The following is a 23,139-nucleotide window of genomic DNA, read 5'->3' on the forward strand; positions in this document are numbered from 1 at the left end:
TAGACTTCTTCCACCTAAATCCAAAAATGTTATCATTAGAAGAGATGTAATTTTTTCTGAAAATATATCGTCCTACAAGCCTAGTTCGGTGGATGTGCCACCTCTCTCTATCCATTCTACTTCTGAAAATATTTCTTCTTCAGATGATGAAAGCGAGGATGGAAATCCTCCCCGACCTTCTCTGGATCCTTCTTCAACTCCTCAGCTTCCAAAATGGGTCTACGCTACTCAGGATGAAGCAGGTGCTCTTGCAGGTGATCCTACAGATCAACATCGTAAACATTCTTAGTTTGATAGAGCCTCTTCTTTAATGGCTCAGGCTTCAGCGAATTATAATCCTTACACCTTTGCAGAAGCTTCAAGCCATCTAGATTTGGACACAACTATGAATGAACAGTATCGTTCACTATTGGAAAATGATACATGGGACCTTGTTCCTCTTCCAAAGGGACAAAAATTTGTTAGATGCAAATGGGTTTACAAAAGTAAGTTTGGACCATATGGAAACTCTGATAAACATAAATCTCGTCTTGTTGCTAAGGGTTTTTCACAAGTTTAAGGCATTAACTATACTGAAACCTTCTCCCTTGTTTCCAAAATGAACTCTATCTACCTTGTTCATTCCCTTGCTACCTCTTTCAAATGGGAATTCCATCAGATGGATATTAAATTTGCCTTCTTGCATGGGGACATGCATGAAGAAATCTATATGGAAAAACATCCTGGATTTATACAAACAGACTCCAGCCTTGTATGCTGGCTTAAGAAATCCATTTATGGTCTCAAGCAAGCCCCTTGGGCTTGGTATGCCAAAATGGATAACTTTCTTTTAGATACTAGCTTTTTTAGGTATCATTATGACAATACTGTCTACACCAAGAAAGTGGGTAAGTCTCTTATCATTCTTGTTCTTTATGTTGATGAGCTTATCCTTACTAGTAGTGATCCGAACCTTATAAAACATATGAAGTCCAGCCTTAAAAATAAGTTTGAAATGACAGACTTAGGACACTTTCATTATTTTCTTGGTCTTCAAGTCTTGCAATCCAAAGAAGATATTTCCCTTTCCCAGCCCAAGTATGCCTGTGATCTTCTACACCACTTTCACATGGAAGACTATAAGTCAGTCTCTTCTCCCTTTAAGTTTGGAAACAAACTTTTAGTCACTTGAACTTCCCTTGAAGTTGATTCTACCTTATACTATTATCTTGTAGGAAAACTTTTGTGCCTCACCCATACTAGTCTAGATCTTTCCTTTGTTGTTGGCCTTATTGCTCGGTTTATGCAAAACCTACATGAAAGTCACTGGAAAGCGGCTAAAATAATAATCCGTTATGTTTGAGGTACAATTCAGTTTGGGATTCATAACAGTGCAGAAGCATCTCCTCTATTGGTTGGTTTCACTGATTCCGATTGGGCTGGTGACCCTGATGATCAGAAATCTACTATAGGTTATGTCTTCACTCTCGTTTCTGGACCTATTACATGGACTTTCAAGAAACAAAGTGCCATTTCTATTTCTTCAGCAGAAGCAGAGTATTGTGGCATTGTAGAAGCTAGTAAGGAAGCCTTCTGGCTTTTTCAAATCCTGTTTGATTTTGACTTTTAGTAGCAACATCCAACTACATTTTGGTGTGATAATCAAAGTTCCATTCAACTATGCAAAGATCCAGTCAAGCATCAACACAACAAACACATTGAACTACACATGCAATTCATCGGAAAGATCATTTATGACCATGTTCATGAAGTGAAATATTGTTCAACCGATGATCAAGTCGCAGACATCTTTACAAAGGCACTCACAGAGGCAAAGTTTACTAAACTTCAATTTATGGTTGGAGTTCAGGAAGTTGTCACTAAGGGGGGATAGGATCTAATGCCTACTTATTTCTCCTATTATGTCATATTTGTACATCCTTCGATCATATCCCAAGTTGTTCTTAAGTGGGGATGTTAGGATATTCCGACTCATAGGAAATAGTTAAGTATAACTTGGTCTAGTGTAGAGTTAGGTATTGTGTGTTTCTTTACTTTGTACTTTTGTAACTTACAATCTGACAGTCATGATATGTTCTAGACATGAAGTGATGTGACGATTCATTCTATCCTTGGTATTACTGATACTTGATCCATGGCTTAGCACCCGATTTTTCCATGATCTCTATTTAAAGAGCATGGAGGGTCATTTGTAAGGTGTCTGTTCATGAGAGAAGCTTATGTAAAATTTCTTTATTTTATATTAATAAATTTCCTGAAGTGGCTGCGTTGGCTCAAGCTGTGGACTGTTTCCCTCTAGGAGAGTTTTAACCACATCAAGAATACTGGTGTACTGATCCGTGATCTGTTTGTGAGCGGTGTCCCTTGGTGTTCTATCTAAGGAACTTACCCTGTAAATTCCTACACCTAGGTATTTTACAACCATTAGCCATTCCAGGTCACCATTGGGAGGAGGTCTCAATGGATTTTATCATGGGTATACCCAAGTCCAAAGAAAAGAGTGTCATCATGGTGGTAGTTGATAGATTTACCAAGTATGCACACTTTTGTGCACTATCTCATCCTTTCAAAGAATTTACATTTGCTACTACATTCATGGATACAATTAAAAGCTACATGGAAACCCAAAGATTATTGTAAGTGTCAAAGATTACATTTTCACTGGAATTTTTTGGACATCATTATTTTATTGTATAAGAACTTAATTGGCTCATAGCTCATCTTATCATTCTCAATTTGATGGGAAAATTGAGACAGTGAACAAATGTTTGGAAGTATAGATTCGTTTCATTGTATCTGATAAACAAACACAATCAATCAAGTGGTTAACTATGGTAGAATAGTAGTATAACACAACCTTCCATATGATAGCAAAAATCACCCCATTTAAGATGCTTTATTGATATTATCCATTGTCGATCACATCGTCTCTAAGAGAAAATCCTAAGGTTCAAGCAGTGGAAGCAGTGGGGTTGTTGATGTTGTTGGTCAACAAATAGAACACTTTGTAATAAGTTGTGATGAATTGATGATTCAAACCTAGATTTTTCAAAATATTATGATATCACATGTTATGATATTGGATGTTTTTATATTACACCCTCATTCATAAATCTTCAAAATTTGATCATGAAATCAATTATTCATATTTTGACCTTCTAAATTATTTCAAGATATGTAAAAACTTAGAACTTGAATACCATATAATGTGAGATAATGGATAAATAAAGTTGATAAATATTCCTTCATCCAAGAAATATGAAAAAAAAAAATGGATAGAAAATAAATCCAAGGATAAATAAACAACGAAAATAGATTTTTACCTATTGATGAGTGTGGCCACCTAGACAGCCCCATAGTAATTCGTTGATAAAATCTTCATTTGATGTCCAATTCGAGTGATTCTAAAGTTATCTTGAATAAATATAGAGGGAAATGTCTTGTATAAACAAGTTTGAAAAGTGATTTGAATTCATCGAGTATGATATCCTTCAGTATTTTTAACCTATATTTTTTATTTGATGATAGATTCATGTGATTCCACTTAGAGACTATATCATATTCAATTATATATCTCATTTATTAACATGTTTTGAAAACATCAAAATTTTATATGTCAGAAGAAATGAAGAACAAGTCACAAAGCATAGTTGTTTTTTACTTCTAGTTTAGTCCAACATTTACTCCTTTTAGCATGATTTTTATATTTGAAGTTTCATTAACATGATTCTAGTGGGATATTAAATTGGATGCAAGTGGGTATATCCCATAGAAACAAGTTAAAAAAAAATGATATCCAAATGCTTCTAATAAACAATCTAGGAGGCATAGTTTAACAATGTTATTTCTAGGACAAACAATTACTAATTTTGAATAACTTTTCATACAACATCAAAAGGTATTGGTTAAAGTTGTTATGTATACCTATTTCACGAGATATCTCCATTAGAAATAGATTTTAAAAATATTTCCATTAGATCCCTCAAATCATGATTATATCCACTCTATTTTTAGTCATCTTATGAATTCGATTAGTTGCAAGAGTTTGAAAATCATATTATTTCATGATTTGATAGACCAAGAATAATAATTGAGACCCTTTGAACCATAATATTTTTTATGAATATCCCCTTTCCGTTATTAAATAATATGTCGACCAATGGCATCACATCCCTTTGTGGTTTTACCCAACAAGTTGGGTTATGCATCTTAAAACTAAGATAACTCACAAACCGTGAGGGCTCGTTGGGTATACCACCAGAATCAACATAACGAGGAGAATCAAATGACAAGGATATTAAAGGAAAATGTAGTAATTTTATTTTTCAAAAACCTTCAACAAGTGTGGGGTATGTCCATCTTCGAAGGAATCTAGACTTTAGAGCTAGAATTTCTATCCATTCTTCCATTGGAGCTTCCAACTTGATGCAATCTAGATAGATATAAGAGAATTAACTAACTAGCATTGGCATAAATGACAACACCATTCAATAATATCCCCCCTTTTCATTGATGGAAAAAAATGTACTCCTCTTGCAATCATTGCTACCCCTGCCTTCATGCCTTAATCTTCTTCTCCTGATTTCTCTCCCCCTTTGACATCAATGGAAAAGGGTGACTGCCCCTGACAATTTACTTGCTTGTTGTCGACTTGTATCCCCTTGTGCTCCTCCTAACAAGAAGCATTTTTTTGTCTTCCTTCAAGATACCTTATCTACTTCAAAATGCCTTAATCAATGCTTGCTACAATAAACAACATATCTCTCCTTGACATGTGCTTCATAATAATTTCCATAATTGATAGCTTATACAATTTTACTCAGCAAACTTGTTATTTATCAAGTAGATTAATCTTTCCACAATTTTGATGACTCCTTTGACTTCTTCTAATGATATTCCTTTCTTCCTATCTGTCAATTTGGAAGAGATGAAGATAATTGTCGACATGTATTCATTTAACTTTTCTTCTCCCCCTAGCCAAATATCTTCCTTGATGCTTCCTGCAATATATTATTTTACTTTCTCTGATTGTTTCTCTTCCCCTATCCTATTATGATCCCATGACTTGACACATCTGATTCTACCTAAGTCTTTCTGCAATCCTTTCTATGACTTGTCAATTTGAATCTTCTATTCTACTGAAGTTTCCCATGATGTTGAAAACTACTATGAATTCTTATTCATTCTATCATTTTCCATCTGTCAACCTATTGTATAGGCTCCCCCTATTCAACTTTTATCAAACAGGGAGCCTTCAACAACAAAGTTCAGAAAAAGGTATAAGGTAGCTCTGTAGTCAGATCATCTCAAACCTTGACATCTTCTACTATGGATTCATCACGCCCTTTCTCCTTTACAAAACCTGAAAGCATCACTACTGACACTTTCTCATTTTCTTGGTCTTCTTGCATCTATTTCTTCTCCAAACTTTCTTGTACCTGATATTAGGATTGTCCATCATGAATGATTCCATATTGTACCTACAATTGTGTGTTATTTGTCCATAGTTATGGAATTTGTAGCATTCAACATTTGGCTTGAATGATGGAGTGAAAAACATATACTTTTGGCTGAGAAAATGATTGAAGTATCTGTTTTGAGTTCTTGCAATGTTACTTCTAGGGTTTCGATAATGCCCTTGATAATTGTACCTATCATAAGATTTACAATCCCTAGCCATATGTCCAAAGTTAGTGCATGAAAAATATAACCATTAAACAAATTAGCATACCTGGATGAGTTACCTTGTTTGGATTATATTTTGTATTCATTCTTTCTTAGAGGAGGTGCAACCTCTCGTTGATCCTTGTCCTTGAATCCTTCAACATTACTTCTTGGAGCCACACCATTTTTAAACTTCTTTTGTCCTTCATTTTGATTTGTCCTTTGACGAATAATAATGTTAGTCTTCTCATTAATCTTCTTCTTGGATCTTGTACTTTCGTCACGTGGGGCTTTACCTACTTATTTTTTTCCATCTTCAATTTAGCCATGTAATTATTCTTCCTTTTGTCATCCAGAAATTTCGCCTTCCTGAGCTTATTTATTTCGAATAAGGCAACATCAAGTTCTCCTTGCTTTTGATCAATATATTCTTGAAAATATATTTTCAATATTTTCCTTCTTTCTTTTGCTTCTTCTACTTGTAGCTTCAGAATAGTGACCTTGTTTGCTTCTCTATTAAGAATTTGTATTTGCTCCCTTCACTTTTCATGCTCCTTTTTGAGCATACTAATTTCTACCGAAGATTCATTTAGTTCCTTTTGTTTTTTATTAGTTTCAGATACGTATCTCTGATTAGATTCCTTTAATTGTCTTTCCATGTCCTTTTCTTTCATTTATGCTTCCTACACTTGTTTCTTAAGTGTATTAATCTCCACAATAGCTACATCAAGTTCTTGTTTTTTGATCGAATTCTTCCTTGAGCTTGTGATTTTATATTTTTGTGTTCTTCAACTCTTTCAAAGCATTGATTAATACCTCTTCCTCCTCTTCATCTTCTTCCTCATTGTTAGAAGCTTTCATATGAGAGTCTACTTGACTTGAAGCATGATCATCATCATCTTTGTCTTGACCAACATGATCTAGACCTACATGACGATTTTGAATTCTCTCCCAAATATGTTTGGAAGATGAACATCGTCTTATATTTGATTTCATAGAATCTGGAAGCACATTTAAAATGATACTCATGGATTTGGAATTGTATTTTCTTGATTTATCATTAGAGACATCTCTAGAAACAATAGAATCCCATACATCATATCCAATAACTTGCAAATAGATTTCCATTTTATCCTTCCAAAATACAAAACTTGATTCACTGATCAAAGGAATTGGACCAACATGTTTCTCTTCATCAGTTGTAATAGGTTTTGAAATAATTTCAATACTAGGAACTTCCTTTGGCTTTTTTGAATGCTTGGTGCCTTGCTTCCTTGACTTTCCCATCTTGATCCACCTACGATCTACCTTCCAACTATTAAGCTTCTAATAAAGGAAACTTCTCTTATACCAATTGTTGGAAATATTGAGAGGGAAATGAATCAATATTTCTTATAAATTACTATATTTTTAACTTCACAAATCTTTAATTATTATTATAATTTGATAATCATTGCCAAAAGTTTTCTCAATAATTCATAAATACCATTCAACAACAAAAAATAATAGAGACAATAGACACATAGATTTTTAGGTGGAAACCCCTCCGAGACAAAAACCATCAAACACTTTTTGATATTTGTCTTTAAAATATTTACATCAAGTTTTTAGCTCCAATTGAAGGAGGATCCAAATCCTTTATTTACAGTCTCCAACCTGTAGGACGCTCTTATGCCTTGTTTACCAACTACAACTAGAAGGATGCTCCAATGCCTTAGATTTTGGGCTCCAACCTGACGAATGCGACAACACCTTGTTTACCAGCTTCTACTGGAAGGATGCTCCAATGCCTTGTGAAAGCTACAACCTTCCCTAGCACTGCCCTGCCACCCTGAAGTTTTTTTAGGCTCCAACCTGAAGGAGACTCCACTCTCCTGCCTTGCATCATCCTGCCACCCTGATAAGCCAATGAACCACATTTCACAATTTTAATACGAGATCCATCCATGATTTGAATCAATACTAAGAAACTACAATATAATAGAGCTGCAACAAAAAATCCATCAATAAAATCTACCTATGCACATTAAAATCTAGTTGTCAATGTCAATTATTAACACAATTTTTCCTTTACCCTAACTAGTCATCATTCATCAAGTTCATTATCACAATATGATTCTATTAAACATCAATATCGAACCATAGCAATGTTACAACTAAGCTCACATCAAAACCAAACTGTCAATGCCAACCCTAGCCACACAATTATGACCAACATTGCTTGTCGTATAGATATAGTTGTTATCTGCTCAAGCAGCAATATGTTCAATCCAATGACCCAATGACCCATACTTACTTTGCTTTGGGATCACAAAATGCAAAAATACTTCTACAAGCATAACCCTAAATTCCACCAATTTGACCAATGCCCAACTACAGATAGTATCATATGTTATTTCAACAAACCCTAGCTATAATGCATCAAAATCATAGCCACAAGTTAATATTATGAAGTACTAAACATTCAATAACTTGACTCATGAGATCAAGTCATAACAACATTCCCAACTCATCATATCACATATCAACATCTAACTCATCAACTCAATTATGCTTCAGTGTAACAACTTCAAGAACGATGAGACAATTGTAAGATAAAGAAGGTGATAGAACCCAGAATTCTCACACTTGACTTTACAAAACACTTACTGTTGTAGTGATATCGAAGACTTTTGGAAGTGAGGCAAACAAACTACAAAACCACCCCTAGAGCTATTTATAAAGTAATGTCTTGAAGATGTTCAACACAACATAAGTATTCAACTGCAATTTTATTTCTTGTTAAAGGAGTGTCACTACACTTTTGTATATATCTATATCTATATATATATATATATATAGATATATCCTTATTGTTGCAATAGGTGTCCAAACTTTATGAACCAAATACTATTGTAGATGAACCAACTACTGAATGCAGAAAATTGAAACATAATGTTGCAACTGATATATTGATGTGACACAAACACAAAATTAACTTCTCACTTCTTGTTATTGATATTCCTCTATCCTTGCTACAAGTATTAATATTGAAGAGATATAATGAGAGCTACAATTTATTGTCAAATATCCTTCAATATCACTTATTTCTTGGTATATATTCTAAGTAGTTGGCTTGCTTCATAGGTCAACAATGATGCCGAACATTTCTCTTGCTACCTCATTTGTTCAAGGCCTAAATACAAATCTGAAGAGAGTCAAATTGTTCCAAATGAGGCCACATAGGTAGTATAACTTTGTAGCCATAATTATTTTAGTTCTTTGATGCAAAGGTCGACTTAACTAGATCCATGGATAAATAAGTATAATTTTTGTATATATGCCAACATGATTTTCATCTCATTGTTTGCATCTATTTCTTCTCCAAAATTTCCTATACATGATATTAGGGTTGTCCATCATGAAGGATTCCATCTTGTACCTACAATTGTGTGTTATATGTCCATAGTTATGGCATTTGTAGCATTCAACATTTGGCTTGAATGATGGAGTGACAAACATATACTTTTGGCTGACAAAATCATTGAAGTATCTGTCTTGAGTTCCTGCAACCTTACTTCTAGGGTTTTGATAATGCCCTTGATAATTGTACCTGTCATAAGCTTTACAATCCCTAGCCATATGTCCAAAGTTAATACATGAAAAATAATAACCATTAAACAAATTAGCATACCTAGATGAGTTATCTTGTTTGGATGATCTTTTGTATTCATTCTTTCTTGGAGGAGGTGCAACCTCTTGTTGATCCTTGTCCTTGAATCCATCAACATCACTTCTTGGAGCCACACCATTTTTAAACATATTTTGTCCTTCATTTTGATTTATCCTTTGACGGATACTCATGTCAATATTCTCATTAATAATCTTCTTGGAGCTTGTACTTTTATCATGTGGCGCTTTACCTGCCTCTTTTTTCCATCTTCAATTTAGCCATGTAATTATTCTTCCTTTTGTCATCCATAAATTTCTACTTCATGAGCTTATCTGTTTCGAGTAGGGCAACATCAATTTCTCCTTGCTTTTGATCAATATATTCTTGAACTATATTTTCAATATTTTCCTTCTTTCTTTTTCTTCTTCTACTTGCAACTTGAGAATAGTGACCTTGTTTGCTTCTCTATTAAGAATTTGTATTTGTTCGCTTTGTCTTTCATGTTCCTTTTTGAGCATGCTAATTTCTACTAAAGATTCATTTAGTCCCCTTTTTTTTAATCAGTTTTAGATATGTATCTCTAATCAGATTCATTTAATTGTCTTTCCAAGTATTTTTCTTTCATTTATGCTTCCTGTACTTGTTTCGTAAGCCTATTAATCCCTGCAATTGCTACATTAAGTTCTTTTTTTTTTATCTACTTCTTCCTTGAGCCTGTGATTTTATTCCTTTGTGTTCTTCAACTCTTTCAAAGCATTGATTAATACCTCTTCCTCCTCTTCGTCTTCCTCCTCATTGTTAGAATCTTCCATATGAGAGTCTACTTGACTTGAAGCATGATCATCATCATCTTTGTCTTGACCAACGTGATCTAGACCTACATGAAGATTTTCAATTCTCTCCCAAATATGTTTGGCAGATGAACTTCATCTTATATTGGATTTCATAGAATTTGGCAGCATATTTAAAATGATAATGTTGGGCGCGGGATTCCCCGAGGGTAGTTTTGGGGCTAAAAGCCCATATTTTGGTCATAATTTTGTAATCCAAGGGTAAAGACTCCACATTTTGTGGTCACGTAGTGTGTAGATGTTAAAGAGTCATAGGGTTGTTCACCCTTATTTTGAAAATGCAATGTCCGCTGTAGAAGATCTACCCATGATCCGCAGACCATGGGATTGTATAAATAGAGCTAAGTTTTAAGTAGTTAAAAGACAGATCAATTAAGAAAGATCAAACATGTATGAGAGATAGCTCTGAAGTAGAAGTCTAAGTTTTGGGTCATAGCATAGGTAGAGGCTCTACAGCTAAGTGCGTAGAGGCCTAGCAGTCCGTCGCTGAGTGTGCAGGGCGGGTCGAGTCTGTAATTGATCAGAATTATAAATAAAGAGAAGTATGCTACAATTTCTGCGTCTTGATTTCCTGTTTATGCATCTTGTTATATTAGGTATGAATTTCACTTATAATTCTTATATGATGTGTGATTGTGTTAGATAAGTGACCAGAAGTAAGAACATCTGTTTGCATGAATTTAACTAAGATCTGTTAATAAGATAAGAAAGACACTTAGCCTGGTTTGGGAAATATCACAGTTCGCTACCCTAGCAGTGAGAAAGTATATCAGCCCTAGGTTAGGGTTGTGAAAAAGCCGATTGTACCCTTTCGCGAAGGTACTGAAGGTGGAATAGAGGGTTAAGCAACCTGCGCAAAGGCAGGTATAGCTGGAATAAACCGACATCACAAACATCTCAAGGGTGCAGAAACTTGGTTCCAGCATTCCCCCATACTGCTTTGGGTGAGACTTCAGTTTTTGCTCCATGGGCTGATGTCGAAAGGGCCAGTAGTGTAGGGACTTGTTTGGCTAACTAACGTTGAACCTGGGTCAGGCCCCCTCAAGCCAACAAATGGTTCCATTGCCGAGACCAGAATCTGCATAAGAGATGTGTTATGTCGTATCACCGGAATCCAACTAACAAAGAAATTGAATGCTGGTTGGACAGAAGGATCCACGAGTTCGCAGCACAGGAAAACAGAAACCTGTGACTGTTAAAAGAACAGTGGTTGGATAGATACCTATATAAAGAGATCCACACAATCTTTTATGCATCCTTTCATACTGAGCTATACAAGTGGATCACGAAGCTAGAAGATAGCCAAGGAAGGTGGAAACTTGATGGTCCTATTGTGTGGACCCCAGAGCTAGTGTGAAGGTTGGAAGCATCGGAGGATAAGATCGTACACGCTGTTGATCATTGGATTGATCACATCATAGGAGGATTTGTTACTGAATTTGCGGTCGACACCTCAGTCAACTATAGCGAGGCAAAGCGATGCTTTTTCAAAGGACCACGAGGTAAGTATGTAAAATATTTGAATACTTGGATTAAAATGTTGTTGTGTGAAAAACGGGTTATGCAGTTACCTTGATGTTTGGAACTATGCACAGCGAATAAAAGAAAGCAAGATCTTTTGGATCTTAATGGAGATGAATATTCGGATGGGGATCAATCACAAGCCATGGTTATCACCCACAGTATATGCTATTTTGCATAGCTTTGCAAAGTTCAAAGTAGATTTCCACCATGTCTTTATAGGGTTGCGGAAGGACCCTATGAAGACATGGCATAACCTACCATATATGGCGACTGATGATGTAATTTTCGCAGTCTTCGAGTCTTGGCCGCCGGAGTGGCGTGCCCCAGTAGGCTTTGCAGTGGAAACGGACAAGTCCATCGTGCAACACAAGAAGGAAGAAACAAAGCTTTGAATGGCGCAACTAGTGGAGAAGCACAGAAAGGAGGAAGCAGAGGCTAAGGGCCAGGTAGCTCGCGACGCCGTGAAATTGGCAGAGTAGCAGAAAATAGGAGGAGAAGAATGTGAAGGATAGAAGTCACCTTCACCTAGAATTGAGGCAGAAATAGAGATAGAACAAGGTGGCGTGGACCCGTAAATGACGTCCACCCAACTCAAGCGTCTGCGACCACGAGAGCAGGTGGTGTCACGAAAGAAAACAAAGGCATCAAAGACATCCTTCAACCCAATCACCCTCACTAAGGGGGATTTGCATGATATCAGAGAAACGGTAAGGGATGTCACGCAGAGGCCCTCCAATAGTTCGAAGAGAAGCAGCAGTTGGTATTGGGGGCTCTCAGAACAGAGTTGTAGGAGTTCCAGGTTCGCACTCCACAGGCTAGCACAGTGTCCACTAGCCTCGCGATTGGCACTTCAGCTGCTAAGGAGATGTTGCGCACAAGGGTGACCAACATGATAGTGCTACCAGATGGGGTACTCACTATAGAGAATGAGGTCGACAGGCCCACGGTCAGCAGTCTGAAAGGGGTAGGATTAAATATGGTCATGCTACCTCGGGAGACGCTCTACCTCTTATAGGATGGAGTCACCACAGAACTCAAGGCCCGGGAAACTCACGCTCTATAGGTGATGAGCGAGTAATGCATCAACATCGATCAGTTGGGCCTACAGCGCAATGAGGCAGTGGATCAAAATAAGCAGATTATGCAGGTGGTGTAGGAAGCTTGCCGAATGGTACTGGAGTTGGCCATTCAGGCAGAAGAACTGTTAGAGGCGCGCGTGTGCATGTTAGCCATAGAAGTGCATGATGCTCGAGTAGAAATGGCCAAGGTTCAGCTAGAGATGAACATGTAGATCATTGAATTGTAGTTGAAGGCCCAACCTTCAACTCCACTAGAAGTCAGCGAACAACGTACCACCGCTATTACAACAACAATAGCGGTGGTTGATAGTGCAGTGGCAGACTGCATGCAGCTTTTCGAACCGTCATTTGAGGTCCTAACCACCCTAAAGGAGGACCCTCATGTAGAGCGCCTAAAGACAGATTTGCATGAGCTACAACAAAAATATGACGAGGTAAAAGGGACCGCGCAGACAGTCGCCCTTACACAGTGACTCAAACAGATGCAGGAGGCAAAGGCGCTCAAGGAACATGTGGATGTCGCTCGGCACAAAGAATCGGTCTTAAAAGCATGCCTACAACCATGGATAGATGAGGATTATGCGATCACAACCTCCATTGAAGGAAAGCTCGCGTAACTACATGTAGCTCAACAGAAGATTTAGGGTAGCAATTCAGTAGTAGTCACCAAGCAGCAAATGGAAGAAGTCCAGCAGGTAGCCGCTTAGTGCGTTACCAAGGTTGCGACAATCCAGACGAACCGAGGAGGTATTCAGGCTAAGATCTCCGCACCTGCAGAGTGACTCGAGGGCAAGTCACAATGTTTGTGTTGGGTGCCTGATGGGCACGGGATCCCCCAAGGGCAGTTTTGGGGCTAAAATCCCATATTTTGGTCATAATTTTGTAATCCAAGGGTAAAGACTCCGCATTTTGTGGTCGCAGAGCGTGTATATGTTAAAGAGTCATAGGGTTGTCCTCCCTTATTTTGGAAATGTAATGTTAGTGGTAGAAGATCTACCCATGGTCTGCGGACCATGGGATTGTATAAATAGAGCTAAGCTCTAAGTAGTTAAAAGACAAATCAATTAAGAAAGATTGAACATGTATGAGAGATAGCTCTGAAGTAGAAGTCTAAGTTTTGGGTCGTTGTTATAGACATTTTTGTGCCTTACAGCATGAAGCATGAAATGTCCATAATCCAAGGGATCCAAAGTCCCTAAACATGTTGTTCCTACCCCTAGAGGAACAAGGTCAGCAAACCACAGCACTGAATAAAAGTTATCCACCTGAAAACACTCAAAAACAAGGCAATTCTGGATCATGTCAACTGCTCCACTGAGCATCTGCGCTGAATGTCAACTGCTCCACTGTCTACCTGCGTTGAATGTCAACTGCAAAGAAGGCTACCTGCGCTGGGCGAGTTTGGACATGTGGAACAGTCATTCCTCAAGGTGTCAATGCCCAGGAAGCTTCCAAAATGACACTTGGATCAGGGAATTCGACTGGTGATGAGTAAGAGGTTCTAGATCTCCAAGTGGAAGCAAGAACCTCCAAGTGGACTCAAGAACTGAAGAATAACTGAAGTGAGAGAGGACACTAGTCAGCTTCATGCCAGCCTCAAGCTGACTCATCCTTTCTCCAAAACTCCTATATATAGATCTCTCTCATGAGGTCTAGGGAGGCTGGAATCTTGTGAATGTAAAGAATTGTTGTTGGTTTGAGTTTAGAACTATTGGGTGATTTGCTTTGAAGGAGGTGAAGAGGAGATTTCTTTCTGCTGGGAAGGTGATGCTGGATTGGGCCTCTTATGGTTGTATCACTTCCTGAACCTTACTTCTTCCATTAATAAAGCATTTGAGGTTCTTCTATATGCATGTGTCTCAATGGTGTATTGTTATACTTGTGTATTTGATTTATTCTAATCCTTGAATCAATTATGAATGTATGCTTCTTGTAGTTTCCCTCTATTGCCATTTTGCAGGATCTTGGTGTAGCTGGGCCAGTGAAAGAGCAAGGAGCTGGGAGCAAGCAGCAAGGAGAGAAGATTGGATCAATCATTAGCGGAAGACATCGGTTAGTGGATCTCTTTCTCCCCTCTTTTACATCTCATAAAGAAGTAATCTCAGATAGCTTTGCTTTGATTGTTGCTAAGGAACTATCACCCTTAGAGTGGGATAGGGTCATTCCGTATTGGATACTTTTCCCAACAACAAATTGGCGACTCCGCTGGGGATCGTATCTTGTTGGTTGTTTGTGTTTTTGCTATTCATTTCCTAAACACAGGGAGTACCGAATCGAACTGCATTTGGATCTTTCAAATGCAAAGTAGAGGGCAGCTACTCTGGCTCAATTTCTGGGCATGTTTATGATTTGAAGAGCTGATCCACAAAGACTCTGAACAGCTCTTAGTGATAGCTTTTCATCCTCCTTTGAATCATCCTTTAGTGTGTACTTGATTGATAGCTTTTATTTGGCCAAAAACTGTTGATTTTTGAGAAATTTGTAACCCGGAAACCAAGAGAAACGAGAGTTTCTCTCTTCATTGCAGGCACTGTGAAGGCAGTCTGCATTTCATCGCAGGTCCCGAAGGGGCTACCTGCACTGAATTTCAAACTGACAGTGTTCTACCTGCGTTGAACCAGTGTGGCCTTGTGCAACTGGGGTTCTCTGCTTTCTGTTGCCCTGTTTTCATCCCTGTTTTTGCAGCCTATTATCAGTCAATGTACCTATCTGAAACCACCTTTCTTTGCCACTATTCCACCTCGGTTGTATAAAGAAACTGTATTTGTTCTTTTTGTATTTCTTACATCATTTGCAGTTTCCCATAACGAAAGTGAACTAGTCTTGATGTGGCCTCTTAGATCTAGACCTGTGATAAGTGTCGTTCTGATCTTAAGAGTTAGTTTGTTTGTTGTTCATAGCTGATTGAGCTTTTTCTTTCGTCATATGGTTTGAATTTATGTATTTCTAGTGTTGAAACAAGTAAATCTTAAGGTGTCTTTTGATTTTGGACAAAAGCTTGTTTGCTTTCACTTGAAATTGAATTCAAAGTTATACAACAGCTTTCTTTTTGTAGTACACCAACATTAAGAAAGAGAAAAGAAATACCTGCATTGTGCATTTTGCATTTGATAAGTTTGCATGTTGGATTTAGGGAAAGTGCATTAGTGTGTGCTCTATGATCTGTGTGAAAAGATGATGTCTTTCTTTTCCCTCAGTAGTTAGGATTTTCAAAGTTGAAAGATTGAAAAAGCTTGCTTATCATCTTAGACTGCATTTAGGAATTTGTATCATACATCTCGTGGTGAACCTTGAAAGGCAAACTTTAAAAAGATCAACTTAAAATATATTGAATGAACCTAACAACGCTTTGCAACATAACGCTCATCGTAGAGGTCTAGGTAGAGACGTGTTCCGGCGTCGTTAAACGTAGTGACTGTCGATCTTGAAGAAGGTGGGTGATTCCTCCTGAGAGTCGGTGGCACTAATATGGACTTATGCTCCCACGTACCGTCGCGTATATATTGGGAGACCCCTATAGGAACAAAGCCTTTATCCATAGGAAACTATGTCGACCGCCCTACTGATCGCAATGCAATGAACACAGCATTCACGAAGATCGACCACCCGTACCGTAAAACGTATTCTGTGGTTTTGCGAAAAGTTTGGCACACCCTCTGCCTAGATCTCCAGAGCAGTTTCTTTTGGCCTTTTTCAGACTCTATAACAGAAAAAGTCCATCCAAGCATTTGTCACTTCGGGCTCGTTAAAACATCGAAGGAGACTAGAGTCATCTTTAGCTTTTTCTCGACTCTTAAAAAGTGAAAAAGCAAGTTGTGTCTAAAAGCGTCTAATAAAATTCATTCAATTCGGAAACACAAATTTCCCCTTTTAATATTTTGGTTGATCGAGTAATCCGCAATCGTGGAAGAAATTCAATTGAAACCCCGTCGTTCGCGGAGGCTTACGAGTCAACCGTATTTGTCTCCGGAATCGAAAATAGTACGGACAAAGCGAACTCGTTTAACCGGTTCAAAATCTCCTATAAAAGTTAGAACAAGTGTTCCAACTACATCTGAGGTTCCGGTTACTCCAAACATTTCTGGAAACCCTGCCTCTATAGAAGAAGTTCAACAGCCACAGAAGGACAATAATACTGATCCTAGTCTGGGGGCAAATACTTGTATAACTGAACCAGTTCCATCTGTAACCGGTCCAGAAAGTTTTGTTCCTCAAACAACTGTCGCTGTCGAAACAACCACTTCTTCGGCACCAGAAATATTTTACGGACCTGACGGTCTTCCTCTTCCACCGGGTTTGATTGCGATAGAGGAAATTGCAGAGGATCCGCAAGCAAGTACTCCAACCCATTTTGGAGTCGGGGTCACTCTATTTCCTTCATTAGAAGTTAATCCACCACAAGTGGAGGTTCCTGTAGAATCGCTAGGCAATCTATTGGATAGACTTAAAATGTCTGAACAACCGTCATCATATAGGACTGTGTCAAACGACACAGCGACAGCAGAAGCCCCTGTCGTCACTCCAACAATGTTTGCCGGCATACCAGCTGTCCCGACTAGCTCACAACAGCTAGAAGGAGTCCACCGAGGGACTATTTCGACAGTGTGGTCTGTTCCAGTTTGTTCATCCGGAGTAATATCCGGCAACTCTTATGTTGAGACTCACCAAATTGATCCATTTGGAGGTCAATTTGGGCAATCCAGTCCCCAAGGACAATCAATCCCCTTGAGTTTCGGATTGATACCGTATGGGGGGCAGTATGCCCTTTCATTACCCCCTCCGGGAGGGCACCCATACGGGAGTTCACAACAGTATTCAGGTTATACTGGAATTGCATCAAGTAGTTGAGTACCTATGCTACCTCAACAACCAAGGATTGTATATTCTATGCAACAGTGTGTACCTATAACGAACATCCCAACCACACCAGCTATTGTAACAATGTCACAAGTTCAAGCGATGCCTGTTGCATGTCAACCTCAGATACCTCAATTTGTAGTGCAACAGCCCCTTGAACATGGGTCACAACCACAATCGCCAACTGGTGGGGCGACACAGGTCCAAACGGGTACAATTACCCCACACCTTGGTCCAACGGTTAGCATAGCACAACAGAACATGGCTTCACAACCATGGCTAGTGCAATACCATCAACCAAAATTCCAGCAGGTGTACCAAGGTTCTGAGCAGCAGATCTTTGCGAACAGTGGACAACCGTATATCCAAAATGGTTAAAACCAACCACTTTACAGTGGTCAGGTCCACCAACATCCAAAATGGTTAAAACCAACCACTTTACAGTGGTCAGGTCCACCAACCATATCAGTCATACCAACATCAATTACATTATGCTGGTATGCAAAGGCCCACTGCTCAAGCGATTCCATCGTACCCTGGTTATGCTTCGCCTAACCTGAATCAACAGTTACCATTCGTGGCAACTTTAGAGTTACCTGATTTAAACTGGTTAACCAACAATCCGATTGCTTATGCCCCTTGGTGGCCACCGATTCCTCATAAACTTCCATCTGACATTCCTAAATTAAATGGAAATCCAGGTGAAGACCCATCGAATCACGTGATGACTTTTCATCTGTGGTGTTCGTCGAACACCCTAAACGACGATTCGATAAGGCTTCGCCTTTTTCAGAGGACATTGACAGGTCCAGCGGCTAAATGGTATATTGAATTACCTAGAGCCTCTTTCGACAATTTTAGTTCCCTAGCCACGACTTTCTTAACCCATTTTCAATTACCGATAAGGTATGAAACGGGAATAGAAATATTAACCAACTTCAAGCAGACAACTGCGACCCATATATCTGATCATATACATGAGTGGCGTCGTCGTCGTAGGATGGTGAAAACATACGTTCCTGATCAGTTGTTAGCTGAATGGTTTATAAAGTTGTTACTTCCTGCTATAACGGAAGATGTGGCCAAAGGGGGAGTCGTGACAGAGGAGCAAGTTATCGCTCGTGCACAATATTTGGACTTATTTTATACTCAGTCCGACACGCTCTACGACAAAATACCTGACGCCCCTAGACCGGAATTTTCAATTCCTCCCCCTCCTAAATCCAATAGTGACTCTCATGCCGGTGATGGTGTGATTGGCACGGCAAGCGCGAAATCGATAAAGGCTTCGTCTAAGAAAGCCCGTAAGAATTCGGATCAAAATGCAAAAGAAAAAATTCTTGCTTCGGAAGTAAATGCCGTATCAACAGATAAAGGCAAAGAAACCAATCAACCAGGAAGCAAGAAGAAGCAAAACAAAGGGAAGAAGAAGAAACAGGGTGAATCATCTCCTGGAAAAAATTCTTGAAACCCTCCTGGGAAAAGGAAACAAAATTTTCCGTGTCAAATATGTGACGAGGAGGATCATCGGACAGGAAATTGTCCGTACAAGGCTGAGTTAAAAAGATTCTTTAAGAGTCCTAAAAATCCAACTGTGTTAATTGATCCATTTCCTAATCCAGGTCAAAATCTGGTTGATAATGGAAATGCTTCCCCGTCGCAGGTACTTATGTTGTCAGTTTCAAAACAGCAGAATGATGCTTTAATTTCGACAAGGAACAAAGATTATGGGAATCCTCAGCTGTCGAATGACAAAGGTAAAGATCAACCAAGTAGTTCGACAACAACTTCGGCAGAAGTTGTATCGCCCATCATTCCTGAATTAACAATCAAACCGCCAAAGGGTGTAGTACACAAGTCGACATTTAATCCTCGCGCCAGAGCGGCGCAGCATTATAACATAGTGGAAGATTTGCCACAATCGCCATCCGCTATGTCGACTCTTGAGGTACTACAAAATTGTCCAACCCAAAGGCAGGCGTTGTTATCAGCAATTGGTGGGGTTGATCCTAAGGATTCCAATCTTGTATCCTTTGATCAAAAAGGATACGATCCTCAGTTACCAGCTCAACTAGCTTTCCTTATTCAAGTGAAAGCCCTCAACAAAACTGTTCATAGAACAATTATTGATGAGGGAGCATCAACATGTATTATGTCGATGAGTTGCTGGAAAACTTTAGGATCTCCAACCTTGTCGCAATATTCGACGACATTAAAAGCTTTCGACGGAAGGACTTATACCCCATACGGTATCCTTAATAACTTGAAGGTTGAACTAGGAGGAAAAACAGTAGAAATTGATGTTGAGGTCATCGATGGAAATCTTGACTACAACATCCTACTGGGTAGACCATGGATTTATGCCATGGCAGCTATTGTGTCGACTTATTTTAGGAAGATCGCATTCCCGTTTGAAGGAGGGATTACGGTCGTTGACCAACAGAACTTCCTCCCTAATGGTTCACAAGTTACAGGAAGCATTCCCATGATTCATGAGAGCAACCATTCGCTTCAAGATATCGGAGTAGGATTATTGAAAGACCCCACATTGATGGGAACTTTCACACTACCACCTCCTATTTACATAGGAAATATACCGTTTGTAGCAACCTGCAACATGATATCTTCCACGAAGGTCGCAAATGATAATGTCAACATGGATCATGCAATTGTTTTGCCCCCAAGCCCTTTAGAAATATTGTAGCAATCAATGTTTCAAGCATGGGAGGCGAACCCAAATCAACGCTCGTCAAGCGTTTGGGTAGATAGGTCTAGAGAATATGGTACCTCATTAGATCCTTGGTCGAAAGTACATGGGACTGACGAAGGAATCTTACAATCAATGTTGATTGAGGGGGCACCATGGAATGATCACCACCATCGTTCCCTTCTTCCGGAATACGAAGAAGATACTCAACATGACCTTTATCACCCTTCAGTTTTTGAATTCCTAACGAATACTGTAAATACGGTGGATTCCGAGCGAAACTTATCCAATATTGAAGAGACTATAGCCATAAATATCTCGACTAAAACAAATGTTGTAGAGAATATTTATGTCGGCAAAGGTTGCTCCCCTTCAGAACTGGAAATATATGACGCTCTTTTTCGCGAATTCAGAGATGTCTTTGCTTGGTCATATGATGAAATGCCAGGCATTGACTCGAATATCGTTGAACATGAAATTAAAATGTATCCTGATGTCAAACCAGTAAGACAACGGCTTCGGCAGGTGCACCCCAAGAAAGCCGCTGCCATTAAGGCAGAAGTTGAAAAACTTCTCCATGCTGGATTCATCTACCCGGTTCATCTAACCGATTGGGTATCGAATATTGTCCCTGTTATGAAAAAACAAGGGACGATTAGAGTGTGTGTCGATTATAGGGATGTAAACCAAGCTTGTCCGAAGGACAACTACCCTACACCCTTCATCGACCAGATAATTGATGAATGCGCCGGATGTGAAATCTTTTCATTTATGGATGGATTTTCCGGGTATAATCAAAAAAATATCCGCCCACAGGACCAGTCAAAGACTGCATTTATTTGTCCGTGGGGCACATTCGCTTATCGAAAATTACCCTTTGGTTTAAAGAACGCAGGGGCGACGTTTCAGAGGGCAATGAATTATGCCTTCCATGACATCAAGAACATTTTTCAACCTTATCTCGACGACCTTCCGGCTCATTCACGAAAGCGGACTGATCATCCGCAGCATTTAAGAGCGATATTTCTACGTTGCCGACACTACAAGATAAGACTCAATCCGCACAAATGAGTGTTTTGCGTCAGTTCTGGTCGTTTACTTGGCTTTGTAGTCTCTAAGGATGGGATTCGTCTCGACCCCTGCAAGGTTCAGGAAATCATTAATTTGCCTCCACCTTCAAATTTGCTTCAGATTCAGAAACTCCAAGGGAAAGCAAACTTTCTGAGGAGGTTCATTCCAAATTACGCAGAACTTGCTAAAGGTTATACTCGTCTTTTGAAAAAGGATGTACCTTTCGTCTGGGACCAGGTGGCGCAAGCTTCCTTTGATGCTCTGAAAGATTGTCTAGTAAAAGCATCATTAATGTACGCCCCAGACTATCAAAAATATTTTAACCTGTATCTGGCTGCAGCAGATACAACCATTGCAATGGTTTTAGTTCAAGAGGTCGATGGAATTGAACATCCTATCTATTATTTAAGTAAAAACTTAAATGATACAGAAAGTAAGTATTCTTATGTTGAAAAACTAGCGCTTGCAGTTGTTCAAGCGATTCAAAGGTTTCGACATTATGTCCTCTTTCGGAAAACTACCATCTTGTCAGATTGCAACCCCATGACTTATATACTGTCGCGACAGTTGCTGGGGGGCAAATATTCAAAATGGATAGCCATCCTTCAAGAGTTTGATCTGGAATTTGTAAAATCCAAATCAAAGAAAGCTCTAGTTTTCGCAGAATTATTATGCGATCTCCCATCGTCGTCCAACGATGAAACATCAGAAGAGTCAATCGTGGACGAAAGTTTGTTTCTGATATCTACAAGCGATGAGTGGTATGGAGATATCATAGTTTATCTCCAAACCCAGAAATTCAGGCCTAACACCTCTCACTCCGAACAAAAACGTATACGATACCAAGCAAAAGACTACATGATCGTCGGTGATACACTTTACCGTCGTAGTATCGATACAGTTCTGAGGAGGTGCCTTACCCATGAGGAGGCCGAAAAAGCCCTGAATGAATGTCATTCAGGCACGTGTGGGGGGAATCAATCTGGATATGCAACAGCACAAAAAATCTTACGAGCAGGATACTTCTGGCCAACCATGTTCAAAGATTGCATAACCGCAGTCAAAAGTTGCCATGCTTGTCAAATTTTTGATAGCAAAACCAGACGACCACCCGCACCTTTACAGCCGATAGTTGCTGTTGGGCCATTCGCCAAGTGGGGCATCGATTTCATGCAATGTAACCCCACCTCGACCGGGGGGCATGGGTATATTATAGTCGCTGTTGACTATTTTACCAAATGGGCCGAGGCAATGCCTACATTGGATAACACTGGTGAAACAGCTGCCCTTTTCTTTTTCAATCATGTAGTCGCCAGGTTCGGCGTACCACAAGCTATAGTTACAGATCATGGGTCGCATTTTCGCAATCACATGATGGTCGAATTAGCTGCCAAGCTAGGGCTATCTCACGACAGCTCTACCCCATATTATCCGCAAGCCAATGGACAAGTTGAAGCAATCAACAAGGTCCTGAAGCGTATGTTGCAAAGAATGATCGGGGTTCATAAAAGAAGGTGGCACCTAATCCTGTACTCAGCCTTGTGGGCCTACCGAACGTCGGTAAAGAACGCAACCGGGTTCACACCTTTTCAACTGGTGTATGGCCTGGAAGCAGTCTTGCCAATCCAGTGCGAAATTTCGTCGCTTAAACTCGCAATTGATCTCCTCCCCGGAACTTCAGAAGAAGAGGCTCGTTTCTTGGAATTAATCCAATTGGATGAAACCCGTCGTGAC

Source organism: Pinus tabuliformis, chromosome 4_1 (genome assembly GCF_031772625.1).
Source record: "Pinus tabuliformis cultivar Carrire ecotype Pingquan chromosome 4_1, CPIR1, whole genome shotgun sequence".
Taxonomy (NCBI): domain Eukaryota; kingdom Viridiplantae; phylum Streptophyta; class Pinopsida; order Pinales; family Pinaceae; genus Pinus; species Pinus tabuliformis.